Genomic DNA, 17,301 nt, shown 5'->3' on the forward strand with positions numbered 1-17,301 from the left:
AGCCTTTGAGAACCACTGCCTAAGGTCTTGAGTCAGGCTCCTAGAAAATCAGAACACATACTTGGTGACCACCTTTTGAAGAGCTTGGTATGTAGCAAGGCATATGGGGCAACTGGGTTAGTCTTCTGCATTGTGATTGGGCAGTAGGAAGAGCAGTATGAACGTGCACTGGGATAAGCAGGGAAGTTGGATCTAGTGGTTTTTTTCATAAAGCAAGCTTTTTTTGTTGTTCCTGGAAGAACACATTATCAATATTTAGTGAAAACTGAACAAGCAACCCCCTCAGGCATTGTACCCTCAGAGTCCATTTATATTTCTGGAATGGTTTCAATTCTCGTGGGAATTTCTTTACACCTACAGAGAGAATTCAGTGTAGCCTTAAATAAAGTGATGTACCATTACTAACGGCACAGCCTAAAATCGCTGTAACCGATACCATTGAGGGGAGTGACAGTGAGTGGGGGGGAGGGTTGTGTACGAGCAGTCCAGAGGCGAATGGTGTTGGTGCTCCATTATTACGTAATTCTTATTTGTATAGTTGTAGCATCCAGAGCGATGGCTATAGTGAACCAGCCACATTTTTCTGAAAATATATTTATTGTTCAAGCCAACTAGCCACAGATAACCAGCCAAATAGCCACATATTGCTAGTGGCTAGTGCGTTGGACACCACGGCTGTAGAGCCCAGTGATAGACCGAGACTCCTGTGTGCCAGAAGGTGTACGTTGCTGTGACCAGTAAGCGTGCGTGTTATGGTGCTGCAATAGCCAGATGAGACTAGGGCTTGGTTTTGCTGGGTGCCGTACAGAAATATAATAATGGATGGCCTCTATCCAAAAGAGCTTCTGCCATGATACTCCGGTCTCAGTGGTGCAGGAACCAAATTAACCCAACAGAGCCACAGCACTGAGAAATCCTTGTTTCATTTGCTTTCACACTATGTATTCACACTTAATATGACAGAAGAAATATTCCATTCTGTTAGTAGGGGTGTGTGTGTGTGGGTGGGTGGATGGATAGATGGATAGATATACAAATTTTCTTGCAGCAAAATGACTGGCTGAACAGTAGTATTATGTATCAGCAACAGTTGGTTAATAACATGAGAGAGGCATCCTGATTGGTTAATAGGCTGGTTAATAACTAGGTCACACAGTGTTTTAAGATCATGTGCTGCAAAGAGCATCAGGAGACTCATTAAAAAACCACTTGCCATTCGACAGCCTCAGTCTGAGTATCACTGGGTTATAGTCTGAATAGACCAGACAGCCTCAGGGCAGGGGAAGTGGAAGAACAGCTGGGCAGAGCGAACAGTGTGATAGCACATCATATGCTGCTAGCTCTGTGATTTTGGTGGGCAGGGGGCTTACTTAGGTAGGGATCAGCTGGAAGGGAAGGTGGTGACGGGTGGGAGAGGCAAGTGTGGAGAAAAGCCGAGGTGAAGAGCTGGAGCACCTCTTGTCCCTATGGCTGGAGGCTCTCATTGGCTGCTCTTTGTGGTTTTCCCCCATGATCACAAAGCGTGAAGGAAGGAAGGCACCTTTTGTATCCTAGTGCTTCTGCAGCGGGGGCAAGAGGCTCTAGCCCTTGGTGGCTTCGCCTAAATGCTTAGGGTAGCAGAGGACTCTTTTACGACAGCTGCCAGAAACAAAAAGTTCAGATATCCTCAGGCATGGGGCTTTAACACTGACACCAAAAAGTCAGCCCCGCAGTTCCTCGTTCAGCTGCTGAGGCAGTGCAGTCCTGGGGGTGTAAAGACAAATCTCTCCTTGGGATCCCTGTGTTCTGACCTGCTAAGAGGGTGAGTCCCTGGCCAGCCTGCCTGTCACAGTCCTTAGGCTGCCCAACCTTTCCTCTGCAGCAGCTGTGATAATAGTCTCTGGGTGTCAACTTGAGAACTGTCACCTCTGTCCCTCAGGGTTTCACTCTGTTCACCTTTGGCATTACATGCCCTCTGCTGGCCAGGTATTGAGCTAGGTAACAGACTCCTCTGGTGGCTGGAACTTTCCACTCTGTCTTAACTGGGGTGGATGATGTGGTAATGAACATGCAGGTCACAGCACTGATGTGCATGGTTAAACAGGTTAGAATGGAGGGATACTCATTTAGAATGCAGTGTGATTCATTCAAGCAAACTGCATTAAACACCAATTCGGGGGAAGGCGTCGAATAATTGCAACTGTCTGCAACATACAGACTAGGCTGCTGCAGCCTCATTTTTAGCACAGGTTGGAACAGTCTGTGATTATTGTGTAGCCTGTTTTGTTTTTAAATAGTTAGCGTATAATGATAGAGTAGAAATGTAAATATTTGTTACCAGAGCTGGCTAGGATAAACGTATTAGACATTATCATCTCTTCTTTTGATATCCCTTTTCCCCCTAAGATTTTGAAAGGTACCAGCTCAGAACTAGTCGGAAGGGCATGGCAAGTGGATACAATGACTCTTTTTATTTAATTTCTTTTGTAGAAAAAACATAAAAAAGAGGAAAAAATAAGATCTGTGCAACTATTTAGGAGTTTATTAATAGAGCTTTATTGGGAGTCAGCTTCATGTGTAAATCTGACAAGCAGTCCTGTGGCACTTGAGAGACTAACACATTTAATCCCTGAATTGCCACAGGGCTGCTTGTTGTTTATGAGGTTAAAGGCTAACATGGCTCTGAGACTGTACAAATCTGTTTAAACATGACAGTGGAAATAAATATTTCAATACATTTTAACATGCGTGCTATTTACTAGATCATTTCAGATATGTTAGATAACATCCTGTTCACATCTAAAGCCAGATTCCAACAGCTTTTTTAAAAGAATATTTTCTTCCTCCTACTCACCCCTGTTCCTTTAATTCCTCCTCTGTCTTCCTGCTTCAGAAATTACCCCCACGTTGATGTTCATACAGTGTGTTTTGAACTGTCCAGTGTGTGCCAGGTTAAGAGGGGTAGCTCAGTAGGTATGTTGCAAGTGGTACGGGATTGGGTTTTTTTTGAAAACTAACAAAATTGAAAAAAATCAATTTGCAGTATTTGCACAGGGTGAAATTCACTAGGTTTGCACAAATCCTCCTCACTGCTGAAACCCTGAGTTTGTGCAAGGGAATGGAGAGAGATCAGTTTCACCCAGTGAGCAATGAAAGCACTAGGTGGGATATAATGCGAACAGTTAAAAGCTGATCGGTAGTTATGAAAAGCTCAGTGGTGAGCCCGGCTATGCTCCCGGTAGGAGGGAGTAAGACAGAGGAGTGAACCACAGTGTGACTGCCCCAGGCTAGCCACCTGTGCTGGGGAAGAAACATGTTCCTGTGCGCTGCTCCTTTCCCTCAAAAGTGGGTGAGGAGTGGCCTGCTGGATATGAGAGTGGGTAGAGCTTAGCTTCATGCCCTTCTAGTGCACTTGATTGGTCTGCACAGCCAGTTTATAGCCTGCCCAAGAGTAAGGAGACTGGAATTGTGAGGCTTGAGGTTGAGACGGGATGATTCCCGCCCTGCTTACAGGAAAGCCCAGTTACACGTGGTTGAGCATGATTACAATAACCCCTGATATGAGCAATTTTGACTTGCGCTCAACTTGCATTAACGTGACTTAAGGGCAAATCAAAATCCCCTCCCCAGCTTCCCACTCCATCCACCGGCTCCCCCAGCTGGGGGGAGCTGAGGAGAAGCCACTCTGCCACAGTTGTCTGCCCGCCCAGTTATCCCCAGGTGGGGGAAGCTGGAGAGAAGCCGAGCCTGGCTCCCAGAGTGGCTGGGAGCCGGGAAGCTGACCAGCGCATCAGCCTTGGTCAGTTTCTTGGCTTCTGCCAGTGGAGTGGAGCTGGGAGCCAAGCTGCTCCCTGGTTGCTGTTTCCCTGCCGCTCCGGGAGTCAGGAAGCTGACCAGCATGGGTGCGCTGATCAGATTCCTGGCTCCTGCAAGTGGAGTGGAGCTGGGAACCACTTGGGGCTTGGCTCCTGGCTCCCCTTGCTCTCTGGAGCCAGGAGAATGACCAAGGCAGCAGCTCCCCTCTGGCTCTCCCGAGTTGCCCAAAATTTGACTTATGTGAGGGTTGTCAGAATGCAACCCTTGCGTAAGTCTGGGGTCTACAGTAAAAGGTTACAGCGACTTACTTGACTTAAACCTTTCTACTCTGAAAGGAGCATAGGCCATTTACAAGTCTCCTCCACTTCACTCTGCCTCAAGACAGCACTGCTAGGTGACTCCAGGGGTGTCCCAGTTGGTCTTCTCCATGTCATCTGAGGTCTTCCTCTTTTGCTGGCTTAAATGTTTTGGTTTAAAAAAAAAAAAAGATACGTGCTAAAATATGAGCCTAAGCTTTTGAGTGAGTCTTTGTTTTTGCTTTGAGAACCACTGCATAAGGGAATTTCAAAGTAAAATTAACCGCAGACAGCAGGGTTTTGATGTAAATGGCAGTAATCAACATAGTTTCATCCTGGGGAATGGGGGAAATGTACTGGAAAAACTGCCATTTGGAAAAATCTGTTGTATTTTGGTAGGATAAGTGTGGACTTGTTTTTAATTTGGGTAGCCGTTGACTGTTCTTCCAGTTTGCTCATTTTAAAATAGCCAGGATGTTCTGTTATATTTACAGCTTTGAGAACACTCATAGAGTACCTTTTGTTACTGGAAAAAAATCTGTTTTTGTGTTTTTTACCTTTTAGGGGAAAGCAGCAGTTTCTTGGCCATGGAAACCTCTGCAAAAGGATCACTGTTTTAAAAAGGTAGAGGGGGGTCTTCTCTTTTTTCTTTCTTTTAGCATTTTTTAAAAACAAGTGTTCATAGACTTTTCCATTTCAAAATGCAGTTCAGTGCTGCTGTGCCATGTGGTTAATGTTTGTTATTCCGAGGGAAAGAATATAGTTTGGAAACGAGAATGATAGGACAAGTGAGCGTAGACACATCCTTTGCTTTTTTAGGCCAAGCGGCTGTGAAGTTATTGAGCCTTAAAAAAAAATCTCCTGAAAGCAATCCATCCTGACAGTGAGAATGAAGGTAGCGGGGTTAGTGCCACAAATGCCCCCCCAGATGTCTAGGCTTTTGATGCTGCCCTTTTGGTGGCCAAATCGATGACATCCTAACATTTCCTTTTACCAGACTCATCTTATTCCCAGGCCTGAGCAAACCACTGTGTGAAGCATCAGGCCTCATTCAAGTGTCAAAATTTGCAGAAAAGGGGCATTAACCTCCCCCCATGGCTTTTGTGCACCAGCCACTCTCTACAGTTAACTCAGAAGTGGGCTTTCTGTATGTTACCCTCAAGATGTTTTGTTTGCTTTTGCCCATGGGCAGGGTTGCCAGATTCCACTGGGATCCATCCATATGGTTTTTCCCCCCACTGGTATTACTAAAGTGACACACACGTGAAGTGAAGTGTGTGCTCATTGCACACAACATTGTGAGAGCTGTGCGCTCCCTGGGCATCCAATGAAAGCACTGCTACAGTTAAGTTGGCACAGCCTGCAAATTCGAGGTTTGCAAGTGCAGTTAGAAAAACTACCCTATCTGGGGAGATTGTCTTGATTTATGGCAGTCTTGCAGCCCACTGAGATGGAGGAGGACCATGCATTCAGCCCAGGTGGTGCCTGTTGCTGAGTTAATTTAATTTTTACTTAAGGAAGAATTTCACCTGTGCTGCTAGCCTTGAACGTGCAATGCAGGCAGCGAGGGGTTCCCAACCCACCACCTTTCTCACTGTTACGTAAACAGTCTGGCCTGGTCCCCCTGCAGCCATATTCCCTTCCACATCCAAGAATGAGAAGCAGTTCCAAGCAAATCTGTCCTCTCCAACAAGTGGTCCCCACCTGAGTAGGCCAACAACGCAGAGAACCGCCACCAGCCTGGCAGGCGTCACTGTGTGTAACAGCAAGTCACATGATACCAGCACCTGGGGTGGAATTGCCTGTCCTGCTTAGGCCGTTTGTGTGGCTTGATGTCTGTCCGTGATCAGTTCGGTGTGCATAAGTAAGTGGGAGGGAATGATGCTTCATATGCTAGTTGAATGTAGTGCAAAAATGGTGAAATATTTGCAATCGAGTGTGAAATAGATATTTTTCATATTTGATGTTTCTGCCCCATGAGGCTCTTTTGTCATCCGATGGATATTAAGATATTTTCTTAGACTATACAGACATTTATAGCTTCTGACTGAAGATGAGAAATTGACAGTGGTAGAATCATGTGGAGAGGTGGGCTGGGAAAAATATTAGCGGAAGAAGTCAGGGCTGCAATACGTTTGGATTCATTCTGGTTTTAGGGTTTACTGCGTGAGTGGATGGGTGGTATTTAGTAGCCAGTGAAATACAGAAAAATATAGATAATTGGGTGATTCCTTCTGCCTTTACACACTGAGTCTTGTGAACATCCAGAAGCAGAGGACTTTGCTGGCACCCTTATGCTCGAAGGAGCTCCTTGCAGAAGGTAGAATAATAAATGAACAGACGACATGGTGGTATAGATGGATCGAGTACAGTATCTGTAACTTGTGGTCATCAAGGTTAGCCATTGTCAAAGCGAGGTGAATTGTTGAGTACAGCTTTTATTTCAATAAATAGACAATCTATTTAACAGCTTGTACAATCACAGCTATATATGGCTTTCAACAAGCATGTGGGTTCTGACACTGAATCATCTAATTAAAATGCATTTGCAGTCAAGGATGTTCTCCTCTTGCCCTTCTGGCTTCAGCCACTTTCGGTGTCCAGTGTACCCGTGAAGTGTGCCAATGTGTTTTCAGGGACTGTTGCCCTCTGACCTAGTGTTCTTTTGCTGTTGCTTTGTTTGTTTTTAAATTATTGAGACGCTCTCACTGATTCTCCCATGGGCACACGTCCACATTGCTAAAGCAATTAAAACCAAAACATTCTAACTTACATCACCCAGAATAGAGTCCTCTTTGGAAATGAGAAATTAATGACCCTCACCGGAAAAGTCAGAGGAGATGGAGCTGTTTTCTTCCCTGGTGCAGGGGAGGTTGCAAACAATCACTCCCACTGAAGATTCAGGATCAAATTCAGAAGTGATACAATAGCAGGGCTCATTTACCCGTCTGTTATGGGAAAAAACAACTAACTGCAGATGTAAGACGAGGCCACGGAGGCTGCCTTTTATGACAGCCTCCTATAACTTGATGCTCTTGTTACACCCCTTTTTTTCTCTGTATGTGAGTCAGTCATTTTGCAGGTGGATGCAAATGGCAGTTCTTTACCACGTGTAACTATATTTAACCCGTTTACTGTGGTTGTGTGAACTTAGACCACCAATGGGCACATCTGAATCTGGGTTAGTCTTTACACCTGATCCTGAAGGTCAGTGCTTTCTAGGTTTACACTGAGCAGAATTTGTTCCCAGGGCCCTCTGCCAAAAATATGTTGGTGCTACCCGCAGGGCACTCAAAGTTGGGGATCTGCAGAAGAACACTTCAGCTGATACCTGATATCTCAAAGATGCACGTCAAGAAAAGCAGTTTTTCCGATAGCTAACCTGTTAAAACATAGGACACTAAATCCCAAGAGCAACCATCATGAATTAGTTTTCTTTGTAATTCTTTGTGTTCTTCCATCCTGCACTCTCTTGGGAAGGGTGGTGGCCATTCAACACAGAACATTCCGATTCAGTCCACATCACCGTCCCGGCCGGTGGATACTGATGAAGAGAAAACTGTACAAATTTACATGCGCCAGCATTGACCTGCCTGTGGGTGGAGTGTAGGCTTTGAGCTCTCCCTTGGCATGGAGTCCACGTCTCCCCTTCCCCTTCTGGGCTCAGGGCAGGAGAAGGAGCTGCGGTCCCAGTGCCATAGGGAGTAAGTGTATTTTCTTGGTAGTTACATATGGAGCCCAGGGAGTGGCAAGAGAGTGTGGGATATAGGATTACAGTGCCTGGGGTTTGACATTGGAAGTCAGACCTACTTCTTGGATCGAAGGACTGCACAATGCCAAAGTATCCTCAATTGTTTGCTTACGTAGCAGTGAGAAGGGCGGTGGGTTGGGAACCCTGCTGTTGCTGCACTACACAGAGAGGCAGCATTAGGATGTGCAGCAGTGTTGGTTGGCTGTTCTGCCCTAGAGGAGGTGGGGCAGGATTGGCTAACTCTGCCAGTCAGAGATGAATGTTTCTGTAATTTGGGGGTTTCCCCTACGTTCCTGTAAAGGCGTGTGTGTGAGAAAAATCCATGTCTACAGGGAGAAGCCCATGGGTTTGTCATTTCTGAATAAAATAATGAAACAGCGTAAGTACACAGGTGACTGGAACAACCTCATTGATTTCACTAAGCCCCAAACACCAGCTGGTTTCCTTGAGGTAGTGTGAGGTGTTCACCGGGGCAGGACTTGGCCCGAGGAGGTTTTTACCAGATGGCAGAAATTAGGGCAGGCTGTTTTCATAGGAGAGACGGCAAAATTAGGGATTCCAACATCATATATTGCGAAACGACAGATGGGGGAGAGCTCAACTTTTGTTTTTAACCTTCTTCTTTTTTTGTTTAATGCAGTTAATGGTGCTACTGTTTAAATATGCATGCACTTGAGTATATGTGGAAATTGGGCATTCAGATATCTGGGTGTAAGATTCTGCATGTGCAGTTAATTGTGGGTGCAGAGTAAAAGGCTGGCTTAAGGCTTCTCCAAACACTGGCCCGTAATGTTAAAGACAGTCAAGCTCAACCTGACCATGTGTTCTATTCACACTTCCGAATGATCAGAGAGCTGACATCATAAAGTTTTTTTTGTTTGTTTGTTTTTGTTTTAAAAAAACCAAAACACAAAATGCTGTAAACCTTTTTCAATCGTAAAGTTCACCGAATCCACTCTTCATGCATTGGCAAATTGTCATTGAATACAGCAATATTAAAGAAATTATTCCAATTGCTTCTGTGTATGTTTGAGCTATCTAGTAACTCGAACGAACCATCTGTTCTTTCCCCATGCTTCATACACTTCGTAAATGTCCTGAGATGCTGTCAGGTGCTTTAAAAGAATAACAGTTCTCCCCCCTTCCCTCCCCCAAACTCCAGAAGCTATGGATAAAACTGTCTTCTGATTCAGTCTGGGGTTGTTATTTTAGATAGAGGCAAGTCCTTTCATGGCTTTGACCACACATAGAACTAAATACCTGTTAGATTTGGAAGGCCAATTCACTGATAATCCTGGAAGACATCAGAACAAGGGAGTAAGGCTGGAGTTCCCTTCATAAAACGGTGGTGATACTTTAAACAATGTGCCTGGTCTTCATGCACTCACCCAGGTGTGAACAAGAAATAACCCCCTTTGTAATCAGTGAAGCTACACTACCATTAAACTAGGTCATGTGTGAGGAGAACCAAGCATGATGAGTTTTCACCTCTTTGTAAACTTTTTGCTAGGATATCAGAAGTACAGTGTGTGCGTGTGTGCACGCGCAAATTCTACACCCTATACCGGTGTGGGTCAGGAGCAGCTCGGCTGGAATAAGTGTCATTATTTTGGAACTATGTGAGTGTAACTGAGGACAGGAGTTGGCCCAAAGAAATTTGCTCCCAGGTTGTTTGCCAAGGTCCCAATTTTACTATCTGATGTGTGGCTACTACGTCCACTGTGAAAATGATGGCAAATATTTGAGAGCAGGATTGGCTACTAAGAGTTACTGGATAGAGATCACAGCATCCCCTGCTAAATTGCCCAGTTCATTAACCTCAGATGCATAATAGTGACATTTTTTACCCTAGTTTTAGTCTTGATCTCCCTAACCATACTGGATAACTTTTTATTGTCTTTAATATGCATTGGAATTGAGTAATTTTGTCCTGGGGCTGAATTTTCCATCTCAGTTCACTGTGGCTCAACAGCATCTATTCTTTCTATGAATCCTTCTTGTGATCAGGTCCATTGACTCCTGCAGTCTATCTAATCCGTTTTGCATGAGGTCTCTGGCTCTTGGAAATGGAATTCTTTACTGCAAACAAGTCAGCTTCTGTTCTTGAGCAATCAGTGTAGCTCATTGAGGCACAGCGTATACTTGTCTTTTTTTCCCCTCAGTTGGCCAAGGTTTTCATTAAAAAAAATCCTTATTTTTACCACATTTCTAGGTCAAGAATGTTTAAATTATCTTCTTTCATTAAAACTTGAAGCCAACAAGAAAAAACAACAAAAAGGAAAAGAGAAACAAACTAAGATTCCTGAAACCAGATGAAACCCTATTTTCCACATCCTGCTTGTTGTTCGTGCCCTTATACTTCCCATACTTTCCCTCCAAAGCATTGTTTTGCTTAAGAACCACAAAATCCAGTTATTAGAGCCTCCGTTGAAAAGGTGAATGCTGAGATAGGGGAGGAGAAATACCATGCGGGAATGGTTGACAAGTTGCAGAGTGAAGGGTGGCCTTTAAGAGTAGGAGTGGATACTTCCATTCCTGTGATACAACCCAGTTCCCATCCCTGTGTTACATCCTGTTACAGTCTTAAAGGCCTGCAAATATAAATATGGGGTAGCCATATCAGCCCTGCCGTCTGCGTTTAGATGTGAGAGCCTAGAGAAACCTGTAACGAGGGCAACCTTGGCTTCAGCCCCATGAGAACGTTAAAAGTGGCATTGAGCCAGTACATGCACACCCAGTAAACAACTAAGGGTTAAAATCACTGTAAGATCCTGCCTCCAGCTGAGTTTCACCGGGAACTTTCAGCCTGAGGGGGTGCTTCGGCTCTTTTCCCCCAGCTTTGCCAATGTGTACCTTGTGAATAATTTGTAGTAGCTTGGAGTAGGCAAGCTTAATAAAGTATGGTGTTCCCAAATCAGCTCTGTGTTGAAGTGAATCCCATAATCCTGTCCGTCCTTGGCCTCGTGAGTTGACAAATGGGGAAGAAGATCCAGAACTGATGTTTTGAAAGGAGAAGAAGGGACTGTGGGAACCATTAAGCAAGGGAGAAAACCACAATGAGATCTACAAAATGGGCGAAGGAAGTCGTCTTTCAGATTTGTGACAATAGTCATTTGTGGGTTGTTGGATCATTTGTCAGACAGTTTGTGTGCATCTTAGGTGGAGCCAAAGGTACTAAACTAATGCTACTGTGGAGTCTTATTCATGTTTTACTGAAATATTTATGCCGTCCAGACACTGTGGTGTGCTCATATAAGGCAGTGAAGTGTATGGAAATCAGTGGGCGGGAGGGGGGAGGATGCTGAACACTTACGGCTATCGAAACTATTGAGAGTTGTTATAATTAATAACTAATCTTTTGAAAGAGATCTGAAATGCCTGAGACCTGATGTGCAAGGAAGATTATCCCTTGTCTGCCTGCCTTACTCCTTCTTCTGAAGTATCTCTACTAGCTATTGTCAAAGACAGGTTCCTGGGCTAGATGGACCACAGGTCTGATCCAGTCTTGGAGTTCCTGTGTTTCTAGTGATCTGATATGTCACTACAGTTAAGTAAGAAATTTTGAGCTGGCAGTGTGATTGATATATATATATAATTTAAGTTGGTTATGTCCTTTTAAAGGTGTAATGCTTCTCTTGGGTGCTTTCATGCCGCTCCTGTCACCCTGTACAGGAGCACAAAAATTGAAGCTAAGTACAGTAAACTCTTTCATATCCAGCATTCTATCATCCGGAACTCTCAAATCACTGGCATTTTAACCATAAGTAACATTTAGTTATACTTTCACTCTACTGTACGTATGGAAAATAAATACAGTGTAAGTTTACAGTGTACAATGCTACTGCTAAAAGTACTCTGCATATATTTTTATTTGTGTGTTAATATCTGATCTTGGTTTTCTTTAGTGTTAGGCATTGCTAGGTTTCTTCTCTGTTATCCAGAATATTTGGATATCTGGCAACCTCTGGGTCCCAGGGCTGCCAGATATAAAGAGTTTACTGTATCTGGTTTTGGCTGTCGTAGTTTTCTTATACAGCAGTTTTTGTTAATGGGTAATTTGTACAATTTTTCAACATGGAGGTACATCCTTCCATCTGGTCTTCCTTCCTTCCTCCCATGCTCCATCCCTCTTGTGTTTTGCAAAATGTACTGGGGAATTGTGGAAAGAGTTTAAACAATCTCATTATTTTATTTTGATATTTTGTTGCAGTACAACCAAGAGCCACAAAGCAAGTTTGGGGACCCCTTGCTGTACAAACACACACAGACTTGTTTCTTGCCCTGCAGAGGTTACAATAGGCAAACACAAGTGGCACAGGAAGGGTTCAATTTGTGAAAAAGGGTTACAGTCCAGGATATGCATATACATTGTGTAGTACCTGATAGTCACTGCCAGGTGGGTTATTTCCTGTTATCTAAATGAGGTAATGAGTATATAGCGGATATGTATATTTTACCGGTTGAACCTCTCTTGTCCGGCACCCTCAAGACCTGATTGGTGGTGGCCCAGGGAATTTGCCAGATGACAGCTGGTCAATATTGTCTAGCAGCATTACCAATACTTCCACTGCTTACTGGGCTATTAGAAGACATTTGGGATAAATTACAGCTCTATAACAGCACAGCAGACTGAGAGCCGCGATTGGTGGCTGTAAATAAACTTTATGGGACCATGGGAAACTTGGCCACACCCATCATAAGTGGTCATCTGGCTAACTAAAATCATGCTGGATTATGGCATTTGCTAGATGAGTGTTCTGGATTAGAGAGGTTCAACCGGAATTATGTATAATAATGCATTTGTTATGTGATATATGAGCCAAGATCCAAGCATGAACTTCAGGTCAAAACTTGACCTGAGGTCCCCACAGAAACACCTTGAAATGAAAAACACTTTTGGTTGTTTGTTTATTGTCACTTTCAAAATTTTTAACTCTGGGCTGAGAGAGTCTCTTCATCTGTGAGAGTTAGTAGTCCTGGTGACCTGAAATTGCTGATAAAATCCTGACCCCACTGAAGTCAGTGGGAGTTTGTCTCTAATTTCAATGGAGGCAGAGTTTTTGTGTGTGTGCGTGCACACACAAAAGAGAGAGGAATAGATAGGATTTGTTTAAGCAGGAAGCAAAACATGATGGAAGATATAAGGCGTGGTACAAAATAAACAAAGAAAGGAAAAGGAACAACAGAGAGGTCTGATGAGAAAGTAAACAATGGGAGAGAGAATGAAAAGAAATCAGAAACAGGAAGATAAAAACAGCAAGAATTAATTCAATACGCAGTTAACTTTGGATAACATTTTTGATTAATTTCTGCCTCTTCTATGCTGCCTTCCTAAAACTTTATGCTAAGCCCTGTCCTTCAGTAGTGCCAGCTTATTTGCCCCGTGGATATATTCAGATTGGCCCACAGTCTTGCCTCCTGCGCATGGCAGCTGCAGATTTGTGCTTTTATTGTTCTCATCTGAGGTAAGAAAGAAAACGGAGATAATGCAAAAACTAAAGAGAGAGATGCTTTTTGGTTATTGTGGCACAATATTTCCACCTCCTTTGGGACCAAGCTACAGAAAATCCCACAAAATACTTTTCCTCCTTAGATTTCCAGCCCAGAGGTATTTGCCTGGCATTATGACAAGTATCAGAGAGGTAGCCATGTTAGTCTGTATTTTTGAGAACAGCAAGAAGTCCTGTGGCACCTTATAGACTAACAGATATTTTGAAGCATAAGCTTTCCTGGGCAAAGACCCGTTTCGATGAAGTGGGTCTGTCTTTGCCCATGAAAACTTATGCTCCAAAGTATCTTAGTCTATAAGGTGCCACAGGACTTCTTGTAGTTCTGCTTAGCATTAGTTTTCCATTTCATGCAGGTTGGGATAGCTTCAACAGGAGTGGTTGAGAAAGGCCTGTCCTGGAATATCCAGTGATTAAGCCGTTTACCCAAGAGGTTGAAGAACTGACTTCAAGTCACAGCTTCATATTGGTAGAGGAGGGATTTGAAGCTGGCTTTTGTACACATGGCTGAGGTTCTTTACTGACCTGGCTATCGCTGAGACTTGGATGTTTGCGAGGGCTACTTCTCTTGGGCTGTTTTGTGCTGGGGCTTATCCAGTAGGCATACTCAAAGGCCACCCTAAGAGTATGGTCTCTAGGTCCTGTCCCACAGGTGAGGAAGAATCTAGTTTGTGAATCCTGAAGAAGCTTACGTGTGAGTTGTGCTGAATTGCATGACAGCCCCAGAGCTAAGGTTTCTGTGTGCATATTCAACGGCAGAAATTTAGGCAATATGGAGACTTTACTGGTGAATATTTTGGCTCCTAGAGCCTTCAGATGCTTTGGCATTAGGCTGTAGCTGAGTGGGGGTGCAAGATGAACCTGTCTAGTCTGGCACACTGGTCCAGCAACATCCGTGCACTGGCATAATTTTAGTTCGTTGGATGTCCACTTATCATGGGTGTGGCTAAGGTATGGTTGAAATTGAACAGTAAACTTTGGAATGCGGAGGAATTGGAATCTAATGGACAACCCAGGCAGTCAGCAACCTGAAAGTTGCACGACAATTATCACCCACAAGCTGTGATGATTCAACATCGATATCGCTGCCCTAGTGGAAACATGTGGACCAAAAGAAGGGCTGCTAAGAGAAGAAAGCAGCAGGTACATATTTTTCTGGAAAGGAGCCCCAAAGGAAGAAAAATGAATTAATGGAGTAGGATTTGCCATCAAAAACAAACTGACAAAGATCCTATCTGAAGTCCCTGTCAGCATCAGTGAATGTCTCATGACTCTCAGCTTGAAGCTTGCCAGAAAAACAATAGGCAACTGTTGACAGTGCTTATGCACCACCGCTAGGTGCTGAAGATGATGTGAAGGAGAAATTCTACGCCCACCTGGACACAGGCCTGAAAGACCTACCCAAAGAAAACAAGATTATTCTCTTAGGGGATTTCAGTGCCAGGGTCGGAAGAGGTCTCTGGCAGACTGCCATTGGGAAAGGAGGTGTTGGCCACAGCAACTCCAGTCGAGTGCTGCTCCTTGCAAAATGTGCAGAACATGAGCTAGTCATCAATAGGACCTTGTTCTGCCAGAAAAACAAATTTAAGACCTCATGGCAACATCCTCAATTGAAGCACTGGCACCTCATAGACTGTCGTCATCTGTGCTCAGGATCAGCACGATGTCCTTCTCGCACTAATGCTAAAGACTGCTGGACTGATCGCCACCTTATTCGATCCACAATGGCAATTAGAACAGTCACCAAACGGAGAAGTCAGAGAAAACAGATCAGACGAAAGATCAATGTACAAGGCTTGAAGGACCCCATCAGATGAAATGGCTTCCAGATAGTGCTTCAAAGGAAGCTGCCAACAGTACACCCTGAATATGTGAAAGAACACTGGTGTCAATTGAAAAATGCCACCACTGGGGCTTGTGGAGAAACCATTGGCTACCAGACCAGGAAGCATCAGGACTGGTTTGGTGAGAATGATGTGGAAATTGAATGCTTAATTAAGGCAAAAAGGAAAGCCTTTGGGGCCTGGCTAAGTGACATCAGTTGCATGAAAGAGAGAGAAGTGCATGCCAAAGCAGAAGTGCAACATAAAACAAGGACTCTGAAAACCCAGTGGTGACTGAGAAGGCTTGAGAACTCCAGCCTCTTGCAGACATCAATGATGCAAGAGGTTTCTTAAATGCTACTAAAGCTGTTCATGGACTGAGAAACCATGGACTTGATCCCCTGCGATCAAAGGATGATACCCAACTCTTGAAAGACAATGAAGCCATTGCTTGTCGCTGGAGGGAGCACTATAATGGGCTATTGAACCACCCCTCCACCATGATTCTAAAATCCCTTGTCCAAATCCCTCAGCAACTGCCTAGTGGCAATCTTGCAACACTTCCTACTCTGAGTGAGGTCCAAGCTGCCATCAAAGCGATGAAGTGCAACAAGGTAACTGGACTATATTCTGAATTGGAGGAAGGACAGAGGAGCATTGAGGGCCAGCAGAAGTGATATAAGGACATGCTAAGGGCACACGTGAAAAAGTTCACCATTGCTGTTGATGCTAGGGAGACCTTTGCCCAAGAACATTGCCAGTGGAGAACACTAATCCACGAGGGGGTGGTGTGATTTGAGAGGTCCTGCTGCAGTGCAGATGAGGAGAGGCAGAGAAGAATGAAAGAGTGTCAAAAACTGCCCCAGGCCCCTCCAACAGCTAGTAATACCTGCCTCTTCTGTGATAAGGTCTGTGGCTCCAGGATTGGGCTGATCACCCATCAGTGGATTCACAAATAGGAGGGTGGCATGAAGATGTCCCACTCGTTAGAGAGTGACCGCCAAGAACAAAAGGTCCCAGAAAGTTTAACAGCCATCTCAGTGTTCTGTGTTGTTTAGCTGTAGTTTACCCCTAAATGTCTTCTAAGAGCCCAGTAAGCAGTAGAAGTGTTAATAATGCAGTTAGACAATATCGAACTCCTGTGATTGGGCAAATTTTCAGGTTTGGCACTGGTCAGGTCCCGAAGATGCTGGGCAACAGCAGTTCAATCTGTATTATGAATGCTAGTGATACATAAATGTTAGATGTAGGCACTAAAGGGGTTTGCAATCACCTTAAGTCTCTAACCACAAAACTTTTGTGGTTAGCCAATTTCTGGAGAACCCTTGTTTTGTTTTGGTTTTTCAAGAGATTCACATGTTGTCTTGTGCAATTTACATATCACCTGTTGTGATTTCGTTTAGTAGTTACGAAGCCTGCCCTGTTGACACTTGTTTGCCTAAACAAATCCTCCTTAATTGCAATGCCCATGAAAATTGGAATCTGAGTGCTGCTTTGCATAAGAATTTTTCTTTATAATCTATGCCAGTGTCTGTATGGCAAAGTGAATTGCTATCCAAAACTGTAACTGTGATTCTTACAGTTTTATCTTTTCTGTTTGCATACAACCACTCAGTTCTTCTAAATGTAAATTTTCTAAACTCACTGGGTTTTGTAAGCCAAGAAAATACGTAATGACTCTCAGAAGGAGCTACAGCCAGATCTTAAAGCAAATATTGAGCTATTGGGTCTGCAACACAATGTACAAGAGTTCCTTTGCCAAGACTTGCTTGTTAAAAGAGTAAATAGACTGGTGATGCTGCTATCTCGTTACATTGTGTTCAGCAGGCAAAATGGGTGGAATCCCACATATTGCGTAAAAATACAGTTTGCACTTCTGAATCACGCATGGAATCACAGAATCACAGGGCTGGAAGGGACCTCAGGAGGTCATCTAGTCCAGCCCCCTGCTTCAAGCAGGATCAACCCCCACTAAGTCATCCCAGCCAGGACCTTGTCCAGCCGGGACTTAAAAACCTCGAGGGATGGAGAATCCACCACCTCTCTAGGCAACGCATACCAGTGCTTCACCACCCTCCTGGTGAAGTAGTTTTTCATAACATCTAACCTACACTTCTCCCTCTTTAACT

General features: G+C 44.1%; 1 long non-coding RNA gene across 1 annotated transcript in view; it reads left to right on the plus strand.

Moving 5' to 3' along the window:
* Positions 1–17,301, plus strand: part of LOC142010189 (uncharacterized) — a 131,042-nt gene that overhangs the window by 23,285 nt on the left and 90,456 nt on the right. Inside the window, exon 2 of the long non-coding RNA XR_012644716.1 lies at positions 4,656–4,715. This is a non-coding gene — a long non-coding RNA (uncharacterized LOC142010189). The remainder of the gene's footprint in view (positions 1–4,655; positions 4,716–17,301) is intronic.

This window comes from Carettochelys insculpta, chromosome 3 (genome assembly GCF_033958435.1).
Source record: "Carettochelys insculpta isolate YL-2023 chromosome 3, ASM3395843v1, whole genome shotgun sequence".
Taxonomy (NCBI): Eukaryota; Metazoa; Chordata; order Testudines; family Carettochelyidae; genus Carettochelys; species Carettochelys insculpta.